Source organism: Lissotriton helveticus, chromosome 6 (assembly GCF_964261635.1).
Source record: "Lissotriton helveticus chromosome 6, aLisHel1.1, whole genome shotgun sequence".
Classification (NCBI taxonomy): domain Eukaryota; kingdom Metazoa; phylum Chordata; class Amphibia; order Caudata; family Salamandridae; genus Lissotriton; species Lissotriton helveticus.
Window position 1 is genome coordinate 1,863,037,928 of NC_136067.1, and position 26,133 is coordinate 1,863,064,060.

General features: G+C 44.6%; 1 protein-coding gene across 2 annotated transcripts in view; it reads right to left on the reverse strand.

The window, feature by feature from the left end:
• Window positions 1-26,133, reverse strand: part of GPATCH2 (G-patch domain containing 2) — a 657,478-nt gene that overhangs the window by 87,474 nt on the left and 543,871 nt on the right. The window lies entirely within an intron of this gene.

The following is a 26,133-nucleotide window of genomic DNA, read 5'->3' on the forward strand; positions in this document are numbered from 1 at the left end:
TTTCGTAGGCTCTAAGATTTCCGCATATATGGGGACGTAATTCCTGGAGAAATATTTCCCCCACAAACTGCCCAGAATGTTTAAATTAATTACCGCCATATGAGTGGAAATAGCTAATTTCCATTCCCTCAAGGTAATATTTAGAATTGAGTTATAAGGCTCTTTCTGGAAACACCAAATTCATTGGTATTGGTAATTGTGGATGCAAAATTATTGGTGCAGTATAGGTTACTGTGAGGACCACGTGCTCCCTCCCCCTCCAGCCCCCCCCCCCACTCCTCCACCCGTTTGTCGAGTCGTAGACAACGGAGAGCCGGCAGACAGCATTGAGTAAGAAACGTTTTATTGTTGTTGTCCAGGGTAGGACTGGCCAGTACAGCAATCTGGCAGTGTTAGGAGGGCTGATAAGACAAGTCAGTGTGTGGCTGGTTTTTGGGCTGTTTGTGGGCCTGTTTTATAGCCTGGTGGGCCGGTTTTTACTGTTGATTGCTCTAATATTACCACAGACGTTTGCAAACAGTAAGCACAAATGCTTACAGTCGTCCTTACCTTGCACAATACCTTACATGGTACCTTTACAAGTTCAAAACTGCCCCCATTTGCAAACGTGGTCCACCTTTTAGCTATTCCATTCGCTAATGGGTCCACTTCTTTTAGTTTGAATTTGAATTTTTGAATTTAAAAATATTTATTGAGCGCACTTATACCCAGCGGTTTCATGGCGCTTTAAGGACTACGACCAGCGGCAACAGCAGAAGGACAGGCTAGGCAGCGAAGGCTCTGGAGAATAAGAATGTTTTCAAATTTTTCCGGAACTCCAAATAGGAGGATGAGGTTCTGAGTGTCATAGGGAGGGAGTTCCAGAAAACAGGTGCAAGGGCCGCAAATTTCACCCCGCCAGCTTTCTTTATCTTGAAACGGGGTGTAGCCAGGAGTGCCATATGGGTAGAGCGGAGTTCTCTACCCGGCAAATAGGGCCTGATGGCTGAGCAAATAAACTCAGGGGCAGTGCCCATCCTGGCCTGAAAAGTGAGGCAACCTAGCTTGAATAAGGCCAGCTCTCTCACAGGCAGCCAGTGCAGCGACTTCAGCAGTGGGGTAACCCGGTGGAATTTGGGCAGCCCATGGATCAGGCGAGCAGCCTGATTTTGCACTAGTTGCAGGCAGTGTATAGCGTAGGCCGGCGCGCCATTATAGATTATGTTCCCATAATCGAGGCGCGAGAGCACCATTGCCATCACAATTATCTTAAGTGCAGGGAGGGAGAAGAAGCGGGATATTTTCCTAATTGTCCAGAGGGAGAAGAAACAAGAGGATACCACCGAGCTGACCTGGGGGTGTACAGAGAGTTGAGAATTGAGGAAGATCCCGAGGGTTTTAACTTTAGGAACCGGGAGTGGGGGGACACCAAGTGAAGGGGGCCAAAAGGAAGGGGACCAGGGGCTGCAACCACCTCCTGTCAAGACCAACTCTGTCTTGTCAGGGTTGAGTTTGAGGTGGTTGCAGTTCATCCAGTCCTGAATGAATAACATAACGGTTTGAAAATTCTGGGCAGAGGAAGGGGAATGGGAAAGATTGAAAATTAGCTGGAGGTCATCGGCGTAGTTGAACACCGTGACCTCGAGCTGCTGCAACATAAAAATGAGGGGATAGATGTATAAATTAAACAAAAGAGGGGATAAAGAAGAGCCCTGGGGGACGCCGCACTTCACCTTTCGAGAAGAGGCAGCGAAGCCAGCGAGATGGACAGCCTGTGCCCTGTCGCACAGGAAAGATTTAAGCCAAGAGAGGGCTGAGCCCTCTATGCCCGCCGCCTTGACACGGGTGAGGAGGATGGAGTGATCCACCGTGTCAAAAGCGGCGGACAGGTCCAGCAGGACAAGGGCTTGCGAAAGGTTGGTGTCAATACCCTCGCGGAGTCCGTCCATCACTGAGATCACTACCTTCTCCGTGGAGTGCAGAGGTCGAAAGCCCGCCTGACAGGGAGAGAGGCAATGGTTTGACTCCACATAGGTGCTCAAAGTGCTGGTGACATGTGTTTCTAGAACCTTTCCCAAATAGGGCAAAAGGGAAATGGGGCGGTAATTGGATGGGGATAGGGGATCAGCGCCAGCTTTTTTTAGAATCGGGATAATGACCGCTGATTTGTGAGAGCTAGGGACAACACCGTTACTTAATGAATCATTGAGGAAAGTGAGGGGGGGGGGGTAGGGCAAGCCGAGAAAATCTCTCTTAGGACATGGGCGGGACCAAAATCCAGGGGGGAACCCGACTTCACCCGTCGGAGCAGAGGAAGAAGTGAGTCCTTGGTCAGCAGCGGGATATTAGCCAAATTGGAGGCAATTGATGGAGGGGAAGTATTGACAAATGTTGACGAAGGAGGTGGTATGTTAATTTTGATCTGCGCAACCTTCTCAATGAAAAACTCATTGAGCGAGTTGCACAGATGTTGGGAGGGGGGAATCTTAGCCGTTGCTCTGTCGGATGCTGCCAGTTCATGAACGGTAGCAAAGTTCTCTTTGGACTGGGACTCCGCCGCTAGTATCCTGTCTGAGTAGTATTCTGTCTTAGCCTCGAGGATGCCTTTTTTATAAGTCTGTAGGACAGAGAGGTATACAGATTTTAGTGAAGGACAATAGGCTCTCCTCCAGGCTCGCTCAGCTCTCCGTGCAGCTAATTTTTTCATCTTGAGGTCAGAGTTGAACCACCTGTTAGCTGCATGGGCCCGTTTGACCGTGATCCGTCTCAGGGGGGCGAATTCATCGCCCGTTTGAGTCAGCCAGTTATTGATGGTTACCAGTTGATCTGGGGCAGCAAGACCTGAGAGGTCAGGACTGGTCTTGGACAAGGCCGAGCAAAGGGACGGCATGTCGGCTTTGCCCCATTTCCTGATCCAGGTGTTCTTGGGGAGCAAGGGCTTAACTTCGGGGGCAAGGGAAAATGAGATAAGTGAGTGGTCCGACCAGGGGCAGGGAGAGATTGTGGGGGATGTTGTGGGGACATTTAGAGCCCAGATTTGGTCCAACGCATGACCGTGAATGTGGGTGGGGCTATGAATATGAGGTACAAAATTAAGGCCGGTCATGAGATCAGTAAACTCCTTAGAATGGGAGCTTTCAGCAGGATCGTTTGGCCAGAAATTAAGGTCCCCTAAGACTAGAACTGACGAATTGTTTATCGCCAGTGTAGCCAGGTGCTCTTGGAAGCTGGGGATAAAAGATGGGGTGGGTCGTGGGGGACGGTAGATGAGAACGCAGGTCAAGGGGATTTGATATGAGGTCGAGCGCGCCACCAAGTAGTCTACTTCTGGGATTGGGGGGAGGGGAGCATCTGGAAGTGGAGATCAGCGCGAGCTATCAAGGCCACTCCACCGCCCATCTTGCCCTCCGGCCGGTCCGCTCGGATGGCAGAGTGTGAGGGGGGTAATGCAGCTAGAACGTTGGGCAGGGAGTCAGCCTTGAACCAGGTCTCAGTTAAAAACAGGAGGTCGGGTTCGTGCGTATCAATATAATCGAACAGCTCGTACTGATGTTGAACAGCTGACCTGGTATTGAGTAGGGAGGCCGAGATGTTAAATACCGGTGTATGAGAGGTGAAAGGAGAAAAAGGAGTGAGGGGTGGGGAAAAGGGCAAGGATATCAACTGAGAAACAATATCCGGGGGAGAGCGAGGGGGCGAAATGAACAAGCCAAGGGAAGTCACACAGATGGATACAGAGGGTAGGATAGAACCTGGGGTCCAGTAGGAGCAAAGCTGAGATAGCGAGTAGGTAATCAGATGGGCAGAGTGGGATGCCCCTAGCCCCTGCCGGCCGCGGAAGGACGCAGACGGGCTTGACTCAGGTGCAACTCCGGCACGCCTTCGTCGCGCCCGCTGCGCTGACACATGGTGGCCGTTTAAATAGAGGAGTGACGAGGGGGGGATGTCAAGGGTCCCGTGCGCCGGCCAACCCGACCCAAGATGGCGCCCGCGGCTGCTGAGAGCCCACCCCAGCGATCAGCCCTCAGCCGGCCGCCGTGAAGCCCCTGAAACAAAAATTAAGTCAGTAACCTGTCAACTTTGAACACAGGTTAGTTACAGCGCAATAGTGACACAAGTTAAAATACAGTTAAGATAAACCGCCGCTGCTCGCAATCAGCAGGGCGGAAGGTAAAACAATGCACAACTCTCCAGCTATCGCGCGCTAGCCCTCTGCCACCGGGCTGCGTCGCAATCGCTGGGGAAAGGAAGCGCTGACTCCTAAATAGAGGAGTGACGAGGGGGGTGTGTCAAGGGTCCCGTGCGCCGGCCAACCCGACCCAAGATGGCGCCCGCGGCTGCTGAGAGCCCGCCCCAGCGATCAGCCCTCAGCCGGCCGCCGTGAAGCCCCTGAAATAAAAATTAGGTCAGTAACCTGTCAACTTTGAACACAGGTTAGTTACAGCGCAATAGTGGCACAAGTTAAAATACAGTTAAGATAAACCGCCGCTGCTCGCAATCAGCAGGGCGGAAGGTAAAACAATGCACAACTCTCCAGCTATCGCGCGCTAGCCCTCTGCCACCGGGCTGCGTCGCAATCCGCAATTTGATACCCGGGACTCTTTTCTGTCCCAGTTTGACCCTGCTGCTGTCTTGTCTTTAAACAATTTTAACTTTTTCATTTGAAATGAAAGACTGACTGAGTAGAATTTGCGTTCCTGCAGCACACAAAGTCAATCTGCTTTGAGGTACGCAACACTTCTTACACCATCCGTTCAGGAAAGTAGCGGTGTGACTCAAAATGGTGGACCCTGCTTGCAGAATGTGGTGAGAGGCCCCTAACCCTTCCGTATATCAGAGCTGTGCGTAGGCCTTGGGCTGAAAGGATGTGGCATAATGGTCAGAGCTAGCTGCCGACTTCAGAACTGAGGAACCAAGTTTGAGTCTCTGTGTTGACTCAACATCCTATGATTTTGGGCAAATCACTATGGGCCAGATGTAGGTAAAGTACATTTACCGATTCTAATACCGAATTTTACCGATTCCCTATTTTAGAATCGGTAAATGTTATGTAGCAAAAAAATCGGTAAACATTACCGAATCAGTAAGATTCGGGTTTTACCGAATCGGTAGGATCGGTAAAATGGGGGACACATTCAAGGGTGCCAGGGTGTCACTTTGACACCCTGTTGCACCCCTGAATCGTGCTTGTGTGCAGATTGGGCACACATGGATGCCCTAAGGGCATGTATGTCTGCCACATGGCACAGTTGAAAATACATAGATTTGCATTTTCAAAGGCATTCGTTATTTACCACCAACTTATAGTTGGTGGTAAATAACGAATCCTAAAATGGGAAAAACACTCATTTGAGTGCTCCCTACATTGAAAATTCGGTAATTTACCGATTCGGTATTTTAAGGAATTGGTAATTTACAGATTCCTTGAAATACCGAATCGTTAAATTACTGAATTCGCAATTTAGGGCACCTACATCTCAGTAGCCTAATGCCGGTCAGTAACGGCCGACATTCGGTAATTTCGGCCGTTACCGACCGGTATTGGGCGACCTACATCTGGCCCTTAATCTCCCCGTGCTTACCAAAAATGAGTGTATCCTTGTGTAACATAACTGTTGCTCATGTAAAGCGCTCCAATACCTTCGGGTCGAGTTTGCGCTATAGAAAACTGAAACAAAAATAAATAAATAAACACTGAAGGGTGCCGCAACCCCACGGGTATACGTCACGCCTCTGGCCTCTGTCGTCTGCATACGAAGTTGATGAGGAACGTGAGCACATACGATCACTCCACATACAGAGTAAACATGCGACAAGGGGGTCCCCAGGCCTAAGCTGTTGACATTTCTCTCTCTCTCTGTCTTCAAACGCACCACAAACACTCGAATACTCCCTGTATCTGTCTTCGAGGAAAAAACACATCGCGCTGTCGTTTTCCCCGTAGGAGAGACGATTTCCTGCACCACTAGGAGACTGTTGCAGAATTCCTTCCAGAGTGCATGATGGCTTTACTTTACTAAGAGACATTCATTACCTGCCCGATTGCAATATTGTGGTAATAAAGAGCAGAACAGACCGACGAGGTCTGTTCTGTTGACAAAATGCTCTCTCGGATTTTAATTAGAGGAGTTACAATCAGGAACACAATAATTTTCCATATTTATCTTTACTTAACTATCGCTTCCTTCAAGCAATTGTTTATAAATAGTTCTCTGGCAGGAAACGGGGCATCTATTAGGAGAGGGAGGTAAAAACATGCACTTGTTAGGACTAGATTGCCGGAGAACTTGGCTTTTGACGTGCTGATGACAGGCACTAGAGCAAACCGTGTCATAAGAGATGATTTTTAAGGAAAGACAACAGGAAGCTGTCGCCTCCCTGCATGCATTTATAAACAGAGGCTTTTCAGAGTATCAAGCCTGGCTCCGGCTGCCCTCTGGATAGGAAGTGTTCCCGAGCACCCTCGACAAGCTTGGGAGACAAACAGATGTGACTATGGTTCCTGGCGTTTGGCAAGAACACTCACTGTCAATAAGAAAGATACAGGCAGGGACAGGGCATCAGCTGCTCGGCAGCGGAGCAGGCCGGCGAGTGTCACCGCAATGGCGGCAACGCTGTGGCAAACGGGAGGGAATACGTGGCATGCTTGAGATGCACTCCTGTGATCTACCCTTCTGAAAGACTGGCACCATACATCACAACACCCACAGAGGTGTAAAAGCATGCTCTAACTTGCAGTGCCTACAGTAAGCAACATGAATAGGCAAGGTTACAAATGATGCAGCCATATAACTCCCATACATTTAGGCAGGGCTTTAAGTGGGCCGGGTCTCACCGGTGCGGAGCACTGGCAGTTTTTTAAAGGGTCTCAATTGGGCTCTGTCTTGTGCCCTGGCACAGGTGGTCCTCTTTTTTCCCCAGACTGCAGTGACAGCAGACACATCGATGTGCGCCTGCTCACACTGCTCACAGGGGCAGCTCTAGGCTCATGGCGGCCCTGGGCAGGGAGCGTAGGCAGGGGGCCCCGGAAGAGGAGGTCCGGGTGGAGCACGGAGGCCAGTGAAGAGGGGGGGGGTTCAGGGTGTTTGGAAGTGGAACAGAGCCGGAGGCCACCAAATCCCTGTCAGAGGCCACCACGCAAATATGTATCCATCCTCAGAGGATTATTATATTAAGTATATATATTGGCGTGGTGGCCCCTGGGGTTTGGTGGCCCTGTGCAGGTGCACAGCTTGCACACGCCTAAGGCCGCCCCTGCTGCTCACTTCTCACTAATGGAGAAGTTACAACATGACGTCATGCCAGGTGAGCGTTGTAGGGGAAGGGAGATCCTTTAACAAGAGTCATTTTCTCTCTGGATTTCCCTTCCCTTCTTGAAACTCTGGAGTAGCAACATTGTTGTGGTGTCATCAGGGCTTTAAATGGAAGCTTTTTCAATATTATATACAAGCCGCAGTTGCTGCTTATTTATTTAATTCAACTAACAACCATTGACAAAGCCAATAGTCCCGACTTGTTGTAGGTATGATGTTACTTGTTTTATCATACATCTGGATGCAATGACAGAAACAGCAAAATACAAGTCGGGCAGCACACTATGCTATGCACAGATTTTTTAGCTTACATGTTTTTAAGACATGCCCTTAATAACATTGGCCAAGCCCAATTAAGAGACCCCCCTGATGTTTCATCCCACTTAAAGCCCTGCGTTTAGGTACGCGTAGAGATTGTAGCTGTATTGCAGCAATCTGTATAGCGCTTACTACCTCATTGTGGGGTGCTGAAGTGCTTGCCTACATGGGTAGCACGCTGTACGGTTTGTGGTGAGAAGGATGTTTTCTTTGTTTTGATCCTATGGGAAGTGTTTCCATGTTGCGCGTGATGACCACTGAGGTGAGGTTATTGTGTTATGACACACAGGACGTAACAGTGTTTTGCATGATGACGCGTGAGAGACAGAAGGGCAGTTCTATGATCTGCAGTATGTTGGGAGCTTTAAACAGCTCTGAAGGTCCCTTTATGGTATTTCTTATGATATAGTTCGATTTTTTTGTTTGAATTTGTTTATTGAGTTTTTAAATTTGAACTTTTACAGGTCAGGCACCGAATCAAAATAAAAAAACATAAGCACATTTGTGCTTTTGGACATTAATGCATTACATCAAATGACTACCAATAGTGATCAATCGTTATAAAGTAATGACTAGTTCGCACATAGTATTTGAAGTGCCTATGCTAATAGGGCGTAAACATTATATAACATAACATTAACGTAAAAAAAGGGGGACACATCACACTTTTACCTCTCCCTACCTGACTAAATGTGACAATGAACTATATCATCATTTATATATCACTGTTATATTATGCTCACCTCGCCTTCACCTGTACCCACCTTTGTTTGATAACATTCTTTTCCAATGCCTACCTTGCTTTTTTAATAATCTTCCAATGCCTACCTTGCTTTTTTAATAATCTATACTGCGCTTAGATACATTTAAGGGCATCCGGTGACTGCAGCCGTGTGCATTTCCACTTCCCCCAATTATTACCTCTATCCCCGCACTCCAATTATTGCATGTTGGTCACCATTTCCTACACTACATCAGCTCAGAGGAAATGCCCTGTGATTCGGAATATTCCTGCCAAGTGCACGGAGTCTATCAGTATTGTATCCCATTCTGCCGCCAGCGGCTGCTTACGCCCCACTATAGTATCTTCGCGATGAAGCGCTATACTTTCCGCCTGTGCCCAGCATAAAAGTGATTGAAACCAAGCCTTCGCAGCTGGGGCTTCAGGGGACTTCCAGCGCCTGGTGAGCAGCCGTTTGGCAACAATGAGCCCCAGGTCAATGAATCTGGTTGTCACTGTACTTTCTAGGCCTCTGATACAGCCCCAGGATACAAATCTCCCACGTCCAATCTAGCGTGCGCTCCGTGCAGTGAGTTAAATGTCCAGTGACTGTTGCCCAGTCGGGCAGTATAACAGCGCAGGCCCATAGCATGTGTAGGAGGTCTCTACCTATCATATCACAGACGGGACATTTGGCATCATTGCAATTGAAATATTGATTAATCTTGGCTGGTATCATGTAGGGTCTATGCATTATAAAATATTGGATGAGTTGAAATCTATTTTTTCGAGCGATATATGTGGGCCCTGCTAGAATACCCATCCACTCCCGCTCTGTGCTAGGTCTCTGTAGGTCTTCATCCGAATTGGCTCAAAGAGATATCAGTGTAGGCGCTGCATGCAACCTTAATGAGGTCGCCAGCCATCTAGTAAGATGCCGGCCCGTACTCAACTCGTGTAGGTATTGTATTGTCAAATGCGTTGCAGGTTCTTGTACTATAGGACCTCATATTATGCGTACCGCACGCAGCATTGCAGCATATAATAAAAATTGGCCGTGCAATAGGTTGAATTCTTCAGTAAGCGCGTCAAATCATAATAGTTGCCCATCACAGTATAAATACCCTATGGTTTGGATCCCCACCTCCTCCCATTGGGAGAGCTCTGCTCCAGTGATTGCTTGATGCCACCTGGGTGTGCCTAGTATAGGCAAGGAAGGCGCATAAGGGGTAACTGTGTGTGTGAGCCTTAAACTGCGTCGGAAGCTAGCGTGAGACACTTTCACCAGCAGCTGGGTGGGCGATGCATCCGTCATATTGGGATGAAATAGCGTTACCAGTTAGGGATGAGTAAGGCCTGGTTGCTGCGTAGCAGTGTCAACTAGTCCTCGGACACCCAACCAAAGGGCCATCCACTGGAGCTGTGCAGCCAAGTAATAGCGTTCCATATTGGGCTCGGCGAGGCCACCACAGTTAGTTGGGAGATACAGTGCTACCTTGCTATGTGCCAAATAAATTGCTGTATGTCTCGCTCAAACACGCGGAATAATGCTGACTTGACATATAGTGGTAGGTTTGCAAATTGATAAAGGAGTCGTGGGAGTACTACCATTTTCAGAAGCACAATGCGCCCCATAGTTGCCAGAGGTAGAGTGCTCCAAAATGTCATCTGTGACCTAACAGCTGTGCCAGCACGTGTGAGGTTACCCTCTAGCAGATCCGTTGGGTCTCAGTATACACAAATCTCGAGGTAGAGGAATGCTGTCAGCTGCCAGTGCATTGGTGTGCCATTGATGGACAATCTTGGGTTTGAAGTTGACTCGAAGAAGGTACAAGCACTATTTCTCCCAGTTCACAGAGACCTGACAGCGAGGCAAAATCGAACGATACTTTTTCTATTGTGCTGCATGGCGACCTGACATCTCTAAGATATATATAAACATGTCATCTGCGTATAGAGAGACAGCAGGTATGGCGTCTCCCAAGGGAATACCCCACTCCTCTTGTGTCCTGCGCGGCGATTCCGCAATTAGCTCTATAGCATGAATAGAAGTGGGGAAAGCGGGCAGCCTTGCCACGTGCCTTGCCCTATTGGGATCGGTTGGTATACGTATGGGCCTGTCTTAACTCTAGCCATAGGTTGGGTATATAGCAATTTAACGAGCCTTAGGAAGTTGACACCCAGGTCATACTTAAGCAAAGCAGCAAATTAAAATCCCCATTCTAGAGTGTCAAATGCTTTCTCTAAGTCAAGCACCAGGCACCCGAGTGCGTCCAGCTCTCCCTTGAATAATGTGCCACTCTGAAAAAACATCTCAGGTTGAGCGACGTACAGCGTGAATGAACCCATTTTGGTCCTCATGCATGCTGCAGCTGCGGTACAAGTGGGGCCAATCTACTCGCTAATAATTTGGCTAATACTTTGAAGTCCGTATACAGTAGTGATAACGGACAGCATGAGCCTATCATTTATGCGTTTCTGTCCTGCTTGTAAGGATTCATAAAGTGTGTCCAGTAGCGTAGCCGTATCCTGCGCTCTGTGGCATATTATATTGAGAGTAGTTGTGGGACCAGAACTGACTGATATGCCTTGTAGTACTTGGCTGGCAGTCCTCAGGCCCCGTGCTTTACCTGTGTCTAGCGCTTGTATTGCTTGCTGTATATCTAAAAGAGTGATCCGTTCATTTAATTCAGTTTTTTGCTCCGCCGTCACGAGGCAAGGCGAGTGGGGAGAGAAATAATTATAGCTCTTACTCTGCAGCGCAGATTGCTGATCTGTACACTCTAGTGTAGTGGGCAGTGAATTCACAGTAAATATCGTATTGCCTAGTGAGTACCTGTCCCGCTGTGAATTGCAGCTGTAATGTGGGTTGCCACATGTGCTCCTGCCTGATCAACCTTGCCAATAGTCTACCTGCTCTTTCTGCAGCTGCGGGTGTGAGCGTGCCGCATTCGCTGCATAATTTAAACAGCGCAGACATTCCAAAACATCTGCATGTTTTTTCCTCTGGGTATCTAAGGCCCGCTGAGTGCCAGTGTTATGTGTTGGGTCCGTTTCCAGACGAGTTTGGGTGTCTTCAATACACTTTGCCTCTTGGTCGAGCTGGTGTCTGAGACTCCAGTTCAGCCCTAAGCATTGCCCTTTGCTTTCATCCCATAACACCCCCACATCCAAGACTGATCCTGTGTTATTTTCAAAGTAAGTGTCTATAGCCGCGCCTACTGCAGCCCTGAATGGGGGTTCTGCCAGCGCTAAGGGCTGCAGTCTCCACAGATGAGTGGTGTGCCCCATTGTAGCTCCCTGCATTTGCAATGTATGAGGGTTGTGGTCCGAATGTGTATGGCCGAGATAATTTGCACCAGAGCAGTCTACCAACAACGCTGGGCTCACTACAAAGCGATCAATGCGAACATGCAATTTGTTTGGGTGAGAGTAGTGGGAGTAGAGATGTGTCTGTGGGTGCAGTGTTGTCCTTGCATCTACCAGATCCCAATGGGGAAACCACTCCCCTAGGCCCTGGATATTGGATGTTGCAGCCGTTTGTTGTAGCAGGGGGGGGGAAAGACCTGTTGAGGTTAGTGTCCAGCACCACATTGAAGTCACCCCCTAGCAACCAGGGAACATCGCACCAGTGCAAGAGCAACTCTGTCAGCGTACAACAGAAAGCACTTGTTCTATGTTTGGGGCATATATAGAGCCTAACACTATTTGTTTCCCATTCAGGTGGCACTTTGTCAATACAAAGCAACCATACACATCTACTACAGTCTCCTCAGGTGTGAATAGTGTCCCTGGAGATAGATAGATATATATATATTTTTTTTTTCAACACAAAGTGATCCAGGCAGAAAAGGAGAGCGCTCATCAGCGTGTGCTTCGCTCAGGGGTCGGATCCAGACCCATAATCATTTTTAAGCGCAAAAGGAGCTGCACACCCAGGATATTTTCAAAAGCTTTTATTAGAGCTTCACCCCACCAACGCGTTTCAGCCTCAACCGTGAGCAAAGCCTGTTGAGGCTGAAACGCGTTGGTGGGGTGAAGCTCTAATAAAAGCTTTTGAAAATATCCTGGGTGTGCAGCTCCTTTTGCGCTTAAAAAAAAAAATATATATATATATATATATATATATATTTATCAAGCCTACTGTACAGGCGAAACGCGTCTTATCAGCTGACTGAATAAACCAATTCTGGCCCGTACACGGCGTTGTCAATCCTTGCTTCGTGAGGGAATTGCAGATATATATATATATATATATTCCATATGAAAAGTTAAAGCAAAGACAAGGCCGTTCCAACGGGTCGAGGCTCGCAATGCGGGCACCACTGCATATTGAATACATAAGAGGCCACACCCTCCAGTCCGAGGGCGACAACACGAGCCACACCATCCGACTTTGGCAAAAGTATTTTATTTCCAGCGGACAAATCCATTAAAGTTCATGATACGTTTCAACCCCTCACAGGTCTTGTTAACATGATTCTTGCAGTGGTCAGTTTCCCTTCCAATTTAAATATTTATCAGACAAAGAAGAGGGACAACCACACACTTACCACTTGATTTTAAAGTCACAGTTCTGATATTCATTACCTTTTTGCAAAACGCCAATATAAATGCCAGAAATTAGTAAAATCACTGTTTCTAAATAGTTCTCATCTCAAGATTGTATTTCCAAATATTCTTGGCACAGTGTTTTTATTTTTAGACTTTTTAGATCAGGCTATGACTAAGGTACTTGCTCGCCCCCGTGAGGAACTTTTAATTTCCAAAAACAATGAGACCATTGAATCCACAGAACAGGGTTCTATTCGCTTTATCACCACCTACTGCTCTCAAACATCTAAGATCAGTAATATCATTAGATCGGAGTGGCCAATTGTACTAACTGATGTGATTCTTGCCCCATTTTTACCTAAGTCACCAGCCATCACTTTTAGGAGGGCTCCTTCGATGAAAGCTTCATTAGATAGAACCCAACCTGAACTTCCACCTAAAACCAATTGGCTTAATAAACCTGGTTTTTTTAGGTGCACCTCCTGTCGTGCCTGAACTTTTGCGGTTAATGGCACACACTATGTATCAGCGTTCAATGATAGGTTGATTCCAATAAGACAACATCTGACATGTCGCAGCGATTTTGTAGTTTATCAGCTAACCTGCACATGTTCGTTATCCTATATTGGCAGCACCAAATTACCAGCGCACCAACGTATCTTGCAGCACATCAGGGCCATAGTTAACTCTGATATGAATTATCCAGTGGCTCGCCACTTTAAAGTGGTACACGACAGGAAATTAAAGGATCTCACATACACCCTTCTATGTTCTGTAAATAATCCAGGCAGAGGTGGCGATCGTGAAAAACTGCTGCGCCAAAGGGAAGCATATTTCATACTGTTACTTGATACCCGGTCCCCTAATGGGTTAAATGCTTTTGATGAATTACATCATTTTCTGTAAATTGTGGGTAGTTTGCCTTAACCTAACTGAATCGAAATTTTCTCCTATATTGATTACTGTTCCTTTGGATTTTTTGTTTCTGATTATTCCATTTTGGATATGATTTATTTGATTGTCAAAATTTTGCCTTTCTTGTTTATGTTTGTAGGTTTTTAATTCAAGTCCTCTGTAGCTATAAAAACATATTTCATTTGATTATGAAACGATTTTGAAGTACTTGCACTTTAGCACTTAGGCACTTTTTCTTGACATTTAGACATGTAATTTGTTAACGATAGCGGTCGAAGACAACTTTTTCATGAGTATAATTTATGTGACCAAATGTATATAAGAATGTTTGGATGCACTTGCATTTGACTTCTGAAGCACGCGTTGTATTTTCATTATTATTTGTGAGGATTTATGAGGTGCTCTACGTTTTGGTTCATTTATATTGACTGTTGTAAATGTGACAAAATTGATTTGCAATAGTTAATTTACTCCTTTAGAATTCTTGTTAGATAAGATCATGTGACGCTATCTTTTTATGTCATTTGAGCACTATGCTCTAACTGGGTTTCTATGTTTACATACTGGAAACATAATCTATTTGCACTATTGCTTTAATTGTGAATTGGTGGCCTATCTGTTTTGTTGCAACCCTTGCGTCCTGTTTCTTTAGGCGCTTGGGCTTTTAAATTGAATTTATTTGCACTGCCTACTCCTGACGCGTCATGTGATCAAGCTCCGCTTTGCGGAGCGAAACGCGTCAGGGAGGGCACTTGCTCTTGCACTTTGCTTAAAATAAATATGGATTGCTGGCACTGGAATTAGTGATGTGGCTTCTTTGGTGTTTATAAATCGATTGAACACCTAGTATTGGAGTGGAGGTCTACGCCTGCTGCAACCGCTACCTTTGGCGGTCAGGATTCTTCGTCTATATATATATATATATCAAGCCTGCTGTACAGGCGAAACGCGTCTTATCAGCTGACTGAATAAACCAATTCTGGCCCGTACACGGCGTTGTCAATCCTTGCTTCGTGAGGGAATTGCAGATATATATACATATATATATATATATATATATTCCATATGAAAATTTAAAGCAAAGACAAGGCCGTTCCAACGGGTCGGAGCTCGCAATGCGGGCACCACTGCATATTGAATACATAAGAGGCCACACCCTCCAGTCCGAGGGCGACAACACGAGCCACACCATCTGACTTTGGCACAAGTATTTTATTTCCAGCGGACAAATCCATTAAAGTTCATGACACGTTTCCACCCCTCACAGGTCTTGTTAACATGATTCTTGCAGTGGTCAGTTTCCCTTCCAATTTAAATACTTATCAGACAAAGAAGAGGGACAACCACACACTTACCACTTGATTTTAAAGTCACAGTTCTGATATTCATTACCTTTTTGCAAAACGCCAATATAAATGCCAGAAATTAGTAAAATCACTGTTTCTAAATAGTTCTCATCTCAAGATTGTATTTCCAAATATTCTTGGCACAGTGTTTTTATTTTTAGACTTTTTTGACAGAAATCATCACAACTGTAGTGCACTACTAATATTTATATTGGAAAGGAAAATGACCACTGCCAGAAGCATATGAACACGACACATGAGGGGTTGAAACGTGTCATGAACTTTTTTTATATATATATATATATATATATATATATATATATATATATATCAACTGCTGCAGTCTCTCAGCACGCCGATTATCACGACAGAGACACCACGCAAGTCCAACGTTCCTTTAGGCACAAAGTTTATTTAGGTAGGGTTTCCAAAATCTGACGCGTTTCGGGCATCCGCCCTTGCTCACAGACAGTCAGTAAATGAAATAGCTATCACTTAAATAGTACTTGTTCCACAGTTTTTTTCACAAAGGCATTTTTTTCTACTTACATTTCCACCACGTGTAAATGGAAAGTGAGGACACACTACTCAGAGAAAACCATGTTGAGTACCTCTTCCAAACAATTTAAAGTGCATGGTGCAGACACAGAATAAAAATCAACATTATTAAAATTCTGATGTGCACGAAGTAAAGCAAAATGAATATCCATTGAAAATGTTAAGCCAATGTATATTAAAGAAAGGGGAGGAAAACCTTTTCATATAACAGCATAAAGTGCATTTAACCAAACAGGTTTGTATCCAAAGAGTTAGTTGTGGTCCATATTGATTAAAACCTGTGCAAAGTAAGCAAAATGACCAGATGTGCAAATAACGGACCGTATTCCGGTGTGCAAAATATTGCTCAAAAAGTGCCATTAAAGGACAATCTTGTGCAAAACCATGCTTCTCAAAGTGCAAACATGGCAATATGTAAACAATTAAATAATTTTGAGCGTCTATATTCACGTTTCCTTAGACCTCAATGTGCAAAAATACATAGGGTATATGGACCAAAGAGTAAATATATAAATATATACATTTCAATTATTAAAAGTAGTAGAAATAGCCATATGGAACTATTTTCGTCTAGTAAAAATGATCTCTCTCGGATACTTTTTACTTATTACGGCACTGCAGCTGGCGATTTCAATTTGGACAAAAAAATTCCGATGTTTGAGTTAAGTTAATAAATATCACCAACAACTAAGAGACCTCTAAATAAAACATCACTGTATTCTAAGACGCCCAGGTACAATACTATTGATGTATTATTATTACCCGTTAATATATTTTTCATGAAAGTGAGAGAGCAAATGTTTCCACCAGATATTAAAAGCACATAACATGCAATCCTTTTTTGAGGGATATAAACAAAAATCACTAGTCCAGACTTTGAAGAGCATTTCCTGATAGCAGCTTTTGGTCATTGTTCCTATTAGATCATTTAATGTAGTGAATTCACGTTTTTGTATATAATAATTGTAACCTCTTCTCAGCACCACAACAAGTCTGATCTGATCTCAAAATACTGCATTAGTGACACATTTTATCAATCTTAGAATAAACTCAAGTGTGAAGTAAAAAAAAATAGAAAATCAGCAAATCCGCAATCTGCCGCGCCTTTCGATTACAAGGAATCACCACTGTGGAGCCAAAGGTATTGTGCGTCCCTGTATTTGAGTTTTACTGTCCTTAGGAAGGATAATGCTGTCTTTTTTTATGTTTCTAATTAGTAATTTCAGCATATGTTCAGCATTTACCTCTAAATGTTCGCCTTTTCCCCAAGCTCTAAGACAGCTGTCCAAGATTCGAATGCCAGAAAACATTAAAATATCAACATCTGTTGAATTATGTTAATTTAGTGCAATGCAATTGGGCACAAGTTGGACCAGATAAAAACATTAAGAAATTAAACGAACGGCAAACACGGATCACGAATCTCGGTGTACCAAAACATCGCAAAGGAGGGGCTGAGAAGGAAAACACTGTGTTATGTGCATAAAATACACAAAAATCATTTGGTGGTGAGCGCTTATATAAACATTGGAGCGACGTTTTGTAAAAAAGAAATACAAAAAATACTGGAATGTGTAAAAGAAAAAAAAACGTCCAGTTGACAAAACAGGCATGCTTGAATCTACAGATCCTAAGGGGGAAAAAAATCTATATTTTCCCCTTAGTTGCCACTTTAAATCTGGGGCTGTCTGCACGCACTTCCTGTTTACTACCTGGCAGCTGCTTCTTGTTGTCAAGTGTCCACTTCACTAGGAGTATCAATTTTGACTAGTGTTGGCAGGTTTCAAACACTTTCGGGGGTATGGCTATAACCCCTCGTTATCACCGTGCTTAGTAAAACTCGCGATACAATGTGAGAGGCATGTCTATTGGAGATGTCACATCGATGAGTAAAAGGGCCTTTACTACCAACGAGATGGAACTCTATGAATTAAGTGGTACAATCTCTAAATCCTGCTATATGACATGGTTGTTATCACGTGAGAGTGTGACGTGAGGGAGAACCTTCCACGTCTTACATTTCACAGTGCTTAATTTGTGTAAAAAACATAAAAAGAGAAGCCAAATCTGCCGAAAAAAGGTCAACAAATGTGTTTCTACCTTTTTGGGATAAAGCTAGTTCTCACCACTGGCATAACAAAACTCGAGTTCCCACCCCCTCCCCCCGGCAAGATACATAGAGGGGCCCCGCAATCAGGAACTCCCCAACCAGAGTATTGTGCTGAGGGGAACCTGGAGCTTGGGGCTCACGCACCGCAGGAGCTACGGGTTACGCCACTGGTTCTCCCGATAATAATTTAAAAAATGTTCCGGTCCTCCCAAGCTAGCAGCAAGCATCACACCATACTGCTTAAATTCTTAGCTTTTAAAAATTCCAAATGCAGTAAAAATTGCATAACCGATCTGGTTCTAGATGGTCAAAAGGATTTCGCCTCTCCTCTCCAATGCACTTAGCTCCATTTGTATATACTATATGTTTTGGTACTTTTAATTAAAAAACACTAATATAAAAACCAGTATTTCAAAAGTAACTGTGAAATATGGAAACATTTTCATGGTTCCAATAGAAATATGATATAATCACCATAATGTTGCTCCCAAATCACACTGCAGAACTTTACCAATGTGAGTTCATCAAGATTATGCAGCATGGAGAACAAATATATGTGGCAAGGATTTCTAAATTAGGCAGTCAAAAGGCAAATTAAATAGCACATTCTCTATGAGTATTATTTTCATCCATTTGAACTAGAAACAACATTTTAGTGAGTCTGCAAATTAATAAAACTATGTGGTAAATGCAATAAATCCATAATTATAAGGTATACTCTACAGCCATAGAATCCACAAGCCCTCACAAGTGCCCATTGGTTCATCAAAATGTATTCACGAAACTAAACCAAATCAAAATAAATAAATCCAATTAGCACGCCATTGTTAGTTGCTTTTTAACAGCATCTTAAAACTAACTACACACTAAAAATACATGTAACACAAAAATATACGTAATTGGTATTACAAATGGCCTTCACTGTTTAGTCCACAAGGATTTTTCACCTGTGATCATTTGGTTTTAGTAGGTGAGTCTTACTACCCAAGTGTTACTCACTATAAATTCATAGTAATTAAACTGAGAGTGTTTACTGTCAGTATCTGCCTTTTAAGATAAGCCCACTGAGGCACAGCTAGCGTAAGTGGGGCACTGGGCTGGTTACACGTGAACACTTGTGTTAACTAAGCCTGGGCAGTGAACTCCACTCCGCACGCGGAGTTTCCCGCACTCCACGTTATGCGGAGCTCGCGGAGTTAAGAAAAACTCGCAGAGCGGAGTTTTTTCCCTCGCACGCATTCACCAACGTCAAGTTGGCGAGCGCGAGCGAGGAAAATCAACCTCCTGGTGAGATTTTTCCTCGTTCGCGATCATCAACATCAAGGTGGCGAGCGAAAGCGTGGAAAATAACTTCCCGGGGAGATTTCTCAACGCGGGGTTGTCAGGTTTCTCATTGCGAGTGGTCGTGTATGCTTGCGACCACTCGCGAAGAGACATTGCTTGTTCACGTTGAGAAAGCTGCCGTTTGCGTAAAAAACTCGAGTGGCAGAAAAAAGAAAGAAGGAACAGCTTGCGCTGTGCAAGGTGCCGTTCGCAATGATTGCACAGTGCGGACAAGCATCCGCACTGTGCAATCACCGCAAATGACATTTTTCAATGGAACTCCACCTTTTGCGGAGCTCCACGTAGTGCGACAGAGGTTTTTTGCACTTCACGTAGCTCCGCTTAGTGCAACTCCGCGAACTCCGCCCAGGGTTAGTGAACACTAACCCACTCAGGGTTAGTGTTCACGCATGTTTGGGCTGCATGTGAGAGACTATCATCGTGCACAGCCTGGTAATTGCTCACAGACAGGATGCCTTTGCCAGTTTTAAACTACAAATTAGACCTGTCAAAATAATCCCTCTTCACAGGCCTAAACCTTTATACTAAATATTATTAAGTCACCCGTAAGCAGGTCTTATTTTCCATAGGGCAGGGTCCATAGTATTTAATGCTAGGCCATGTAAACGTTTAACGTTTAACATTTCATTGCAGTGAGAAAACCTAAAAGGTATTTTTACTGCATCAAGGCTGGCTCCTTCTATTGGGAAATACTGGGCTACATTTTTATATTTAAAAATGTTTCATGGACTCTTTAATAGTTATTCACAATCAAATTAAATGGCAAAATCTAATTTTGTCTAACAAGTAAGCAAAAGGGCCTTTTAAAAAGTTGCCCTTTTCCTGCCTACAGCTTCTGCACACCTTTCTCTCTAATTATTCAACTGTAACCTGGCGGCTGGTTGCTTCCCTGTAGTGAGGTGTGGATTGCTCCCAGGACAGGGACAAAGGGCCTTGGGTGTGGGTAGGTGTTGTGCTTCCCCCGGAAGGATGGCCCGACGGCAATGCCCAGTAACTTGATTAACTTCAAAGAGGCGTTTCCTGCCAAATGCAGATGTAGCTAACACCTGGGCCAGTCCCCTCTTTTGTCCCTCTGGTCAGGCTGGCCCGAATCCCATTGGAAGGGGCACTGCTCCTAGAACTGCTACTAGAACTGTATGAGAATGACTTCAGAGGAGGGTGTGCTCTTTTCCATAGCCCCACCTCTGGATGCGCATAGGAGCTCTGTACAGGGGAAGGATGTTTCTGTCATGTTGGATTTAGGTAGAAAGGGGCACTGGGGGATTGCATGCAGCAGGGCACACAGGAAATTGTGCCAAAGTGGGGTAGGGTTACCCCTGGGAACGTTTACCCCATTGTTTAAGAAGGGGCAAGGAGTGTCCCATACCTACAAGATTGGGCAGCCATACATGTGGAACCCAGTATCTTCAGGGAACAAGACCCTGGACCTGGGGGGCAATAACAGCAGAATCACGGAGAGCAGGAAGGAGAAGAAACCTGATGCCTTGCAAAATTGAAATAAGGACTTTGTCTCCAGCTAACCCCCAGGACTAGATGGGTCTCTCCTGGCCACATTATGCTCCCTTAGGACCACTTGGGGAAAACCTTGACTCCACTGTCACCCATGGCACCCTGCAAGAGAGCCAGGAGGTCATAGAGCTGTGAGGGTGCCAATAGGAGGGTGCTTTGCAGGCTGCACCAGCAGAAGTGCACTAGGAGCCATGCAGGAGAAATAGCTGGCGCAGGGAGAAGGACAACCAAGTAACCCAGAGAAGTGCACCCTTTAGAGGACCGGAGGCCTGTTCATTGCGTGCCTTGGGGTTCCCATCCCCTGAAGCAGGAACACTTGAACAGGGTGCGCTGCTGCCCTCCCATGCCTGAGTAATAGGGGCATGGTCACAGCTACAACAGCAAGTTTGCCCCACTGCTGGAGCCTAGGATGCATTTCTTCCTGTTGTGGCGGGAGTAGAGAACCAAAGGCCGGATGCCATGCAGCACAGGAGCTGTGCGCAGGGATCTGGTGAGGCCTTTTGAGACCTTATGGCTCCGTCCACAAGCCCCAACAACCATCCAGACCATGGATGTCCCAGGAGACTCAGCCCCACCCTAAAAAAAATGGAATACACAAATTGAAACCCACGGCATGTGGGCGCATACCCAATTTCTAACAATGGGTATCATTTAATGTGTTTGCATATTTCCATTTTTGGGCTCTAATAACATTTACAAAGCATTCAGCCTCTGGGTTATAATATCAACAGAACCCCTTAGTGGAAATATTGGTCAATATTTCACATTTATCCATTATGTATCAACTTTCCATAGGTTAATCCATATCTGCACCAATCTTGGCAAGTACTCCGGATACTCCATAAATTGGTCTAAGTCCATCATATATGTATTGACGGGTCCCTCTCAAATTTTGTCCCCAGACCGTACAGTAAAAGTAGTGGTGACAGAGGGCTTCCGGTACTTGGGGATATTGGTTACCGCAGACCCCGATCTCTTTTATTTGCATAACCTAACAGACCCAGTTACACGCCTGCATAACAATGTCTGCCACTGGAGGTCCCTGCCCCAATTCCTACTTTGAAGCGCGGCCCTTTTTAAAATGATGGCACTTTCACGGTTTCGCTATATCCTACAAAACACACCATACAAAGTCCCTGAGGCATACTTTAACATGATAGATGGAGAAATCAGAATGCTTCTTTGGGACGGGAGGCTCCCACAAATTGCAAGACATAAAGCGACCTGGGGATGGTATGATGGGGGAAGTGCGCTGCCTGATAACCAAGAGTATCATTGGACTTTTCAATTACTGGTCATAAACCAATGGATACACAGCCCGCATGACAAACCAGCCTATTGGATGGACAGATGTCTTATGGGACCTGGAGGCTATAAAGTGTCTCCCTATTCAACACCAAATCAACACCATCTGACAGGCCCTACAGCACTAATAGGTTTCCTGTGGCACCAAGTGACGAAGAAACTGGGATGGCAAAACAAATTGACACTGGCCACCCTACTTTGGGAAGCTGACAAATTGGGGAAACTGGGTTCTTGTTCCAGTTTTACCAAATGGGACACTATTGGCATATCAAGAGTGGGCGATCTCTGTGTTAAGGGGAAAATACTCTCATTCTCAGAATTAAAAAGAGAATATGAAATGTTAGATACCGAAGCATATCGATATATACAAATCAAGTATGCCCTTTCAGCAGCCATCTCGTCTGTAAGAGACCTGCCTGAGGCATCCCCTCTGGAAGACAGACTGCTCACTGATTACATGACACGAAGAGCCATACCCATAACATATAAAAAAATAATCAACAACTTGCCCGACCCACTTACACACCTCCGTTTAAAGTGGCAGACCTATGTAGGGGACCTAGAGGATGATGAGTGGCAAGAAGCACTCTCCTCCCCACGCGAAATCGCCATCACACTACGGCTACGATTAATACAGCTTGAAATGTTACACAGAATGCACTACTCCTGTGAAATCATGGTCAAAATGGGGAAAAGGGACAATGCACTCTGTAATCGATCCTGTGCGCAGGTGAGCACATACTTCCACTTAATATGGGAATGTTCTACAATACAGCAGTACTGGGATGCGGTAGTGTCACAACTACAACAAGTGTGTGGGAGGCATCTGTCACTACAGCCTAAATTGTGCCTCCTTAATCTATGCAAAGCAACAGACATGACTCATATGGAAAAAGAATGGGTCACGCTTGGGATGTCAACTGCAAAACGAAACATAGCCCGTAAGTGGGGTGCACAGGAAGCACCTACAATAGAGGAATGGAGCGAGATATGGACTGGTGTATGCTGGCCGAAATAACTGATACAAGCACAAGGGATGCCCCTGAAAATGGGACCGAATATGGGGAAATGGAACACCCACCAGGGGAATATTTGCTCCCCCCCTCAATTTCAAGACAGGAATCAGGTTGGAGAGGAGATGCAATGTGCGAAAATCTTGACGAAATTTAACGAGTTATGAGTGGTTGCTCTGTGGTGGGAAGGCACTGTGAAATATGTTCTATGATTAGTTAAAGCAATATTTGTAATATCAACTGTTGAATAATTACTAAAACGTAATAAAAAGATGTTTAAAAAAAAATGATGTATCAACTTTCCAAAAGAAACTGGTTAATCCATCTCAATTCCTTCCATGAACGTTTTGGAGGGTGTCTGTCAAGAGGTGGATAATAAAAATAGGGGGGGGGGGGCTCAAAATTTATTTTCCAATGAAATTTCCCATAGGAAATTTAGACAACGCTACAGCCAAAATGGGAAGGTATTACACCAAGTTTGGCAGAAAGCTAGATCTTTACCCGGATAGAGTACTTTTGTCAGTTGGTGAAAAGCTGTTCATCCATTCGAGAGAAGTTAAGCTTCAAGATTTATACATATCCACCAACGCGGTACTACAGAAGGAGTGTCGCAGGAAAAAATGACTGATTGGCTGGTCCAGTGACTAGTCCCATTTCATGAAGAGAAATGATGCAGCTGGCATTTCAGGACTCAGGAACTGAGACACCATGTCCTGAAAACTAATATATAACAACACATAGGAATGCAAGGTAGGGTTACCCTACACCCCCCAGCCCTTGTGGTTACCCTCTCTAGAGTGGAGATCCCTTTGGGTCACAGTGCAAAAAAAATAAAAATTTTACATTGCCACAGGCTCATGATATTCGTGCAGTACTCAGCAATCAAAGGAATATCATAAAATGACCACAAGATTACAGTAGGACTAAATAAACAAAAAACATGCCCAGCGCCCAACCCTCTGCTGCGCACTGTCAAAGCGTGTGTGCTGCAGGGACTGGGATAGTTACCATGGTAATAAAATCTTACTTCGTGTTTAATAAAAACAACTAGGACTTTCCTGAAAAACCCAAATGTTAATGTGATGTTATAGTAAGGAATAGTAATACCTTACTTTTTAAGAAAATAAAAAAGTTAAGACATTCACTGAAAAAAACAAAGGTTAAAGTGATGGTATAATTAGGTGAAAATGTCAGTTAAAAAATACCATTTTAAAGTAAAGGAAAAAAACACTGAAATTCACTAATTATAGTTAACTGATTTAGATATCACTTGCACTATGACAATACACTGCTTATGACTTCACATATGACATCAATTATAACATGTTCTATGATATCATTGATAATATCACTGATCACATTTGAAATGACATCATCAGCAATATCACTATGCATGGCAAGTGGGCAAGTTATGGCTACTTCAGTTAACAATTACTGATGAATTACAGTGGTTTTCCTGAATTTAAAATTGTATTTTTTAACTGACATTTTCACCTAACTATAACATCATTTCAAGTGTTATCTTTTCAGCCACTATGTTGTTAAATTTAAGACCTGATTAACATAGGATTTTTTTTTTGGGTTGCTAATAACTTTGGTGCCGTTTGACTAGTCTTCAGAAACTATCAAAGAAAAAGGTTCATCCCCTCAGCTCCGTCCGGAAAAGTTTTGAGGTGATTGGTCAAGCGGGGGTTGAGAAAAGGGAGGGTGCCAAAACTCGTTTCCCCATGTAATTTCCTGAAATAGGTTTCAGACACAGCTACAGCCAAAATGTATGAACGTAATTACACCAGTTACTATCATTTGTACCTTCTCTATGCACAGCCTATTTAACTCATGTTATATCGCAGAGAAATGTTCTAAGAAATCAGAGATAACATCATTGTGACATTTGAAAGGACATCATTGATGACAACACTGTACATGGTGTGGGCACAAGCTATAGCTACTTCAGATAACTTTAAATGGTGAATTTCAGTGGATTTTTGAGTTACAATGTAAACATTGTAACTGACATATTCACCTAACTCTAACCTATGGTGCGGTCGCCAGAAGGTAGTTACATTTCGGACCTAGTTTCCATAGCAAAAGCGTTTTATGCTTCATCAATAACTTTGGCACCATTTGATGAATCTTCCAAATTTTTCAAAACTAGTTTGCCACTCATTTCAGCTGCTGTCTTGAGTGTTGAGGTGATTCACAAGCGGGGGCCAAGAAAATGGGGCAATCCCAAAATGCGTTTTCCCCATGCAATTTCCCGTAGGGATTTTAGACACGACTACAGTCCGAACCGCTGAATGGAATTGCACTAAATTTTGCAGAAAACTGGATCTTGGTCCAGAAAGCGTGCTTTTTGTGATTTGGTGTAAATCTGTTCAGTAGTTTTTGAGATATCAAAGGAAAAACAAATTTGTATATCTATAGACGCTAACCCTTTGCAAATGCTTCACGAAGATTCACAAATCCACGTGCCAACAGCACTGCTGTGGTTGGCTGGCCGCAACCCGAGTAAGAAGTTGCTTCCACCTTTTTAGACATCGGGTAATGGCACCTGCCAACAAAAATAAACATGAAATGTAGTGAAAGGGGGCAGGTAGAGGTACCCACCCCCCCTGGGTGCAATACTGGGATTTGTGAGGGTCCCCTGTTGGGCTCGAAAATACTAAGAAATGTTTTTTCCACATGCCACTCTCACACTCACTCACAGACAATCTCACAGTCAATGACAGGCCCACTCAGACACTCATACATCCATTCACAGACCCACTCTTACACCCACTCATACACTTTGCACTCACTTACAGACCAACTCAGAAACTTAGGCACCCCCTCCAGACCCACTCAGCCACTTACACATCCACTTAGAGCCCCACTCATACACCCATTCACAGACCTTCTTAGACACTCAAGCACCCACTGACAGACCCACTCAAACACTTATGCATCCTCTAAGACCCAATCACAGAGTCACACACCCATTGACAGAGACACTCATGCACCCACTCAGAGACTCACATACCCACTCATAGACTTACACACCTACTCACAGACCAACTCAAACACTCACACATGTACTCATAGATACAGTCAGACTCGTGCACCCACTCAGACACACCTGCACCCACTCACAGACCCGCTCAGACACTCA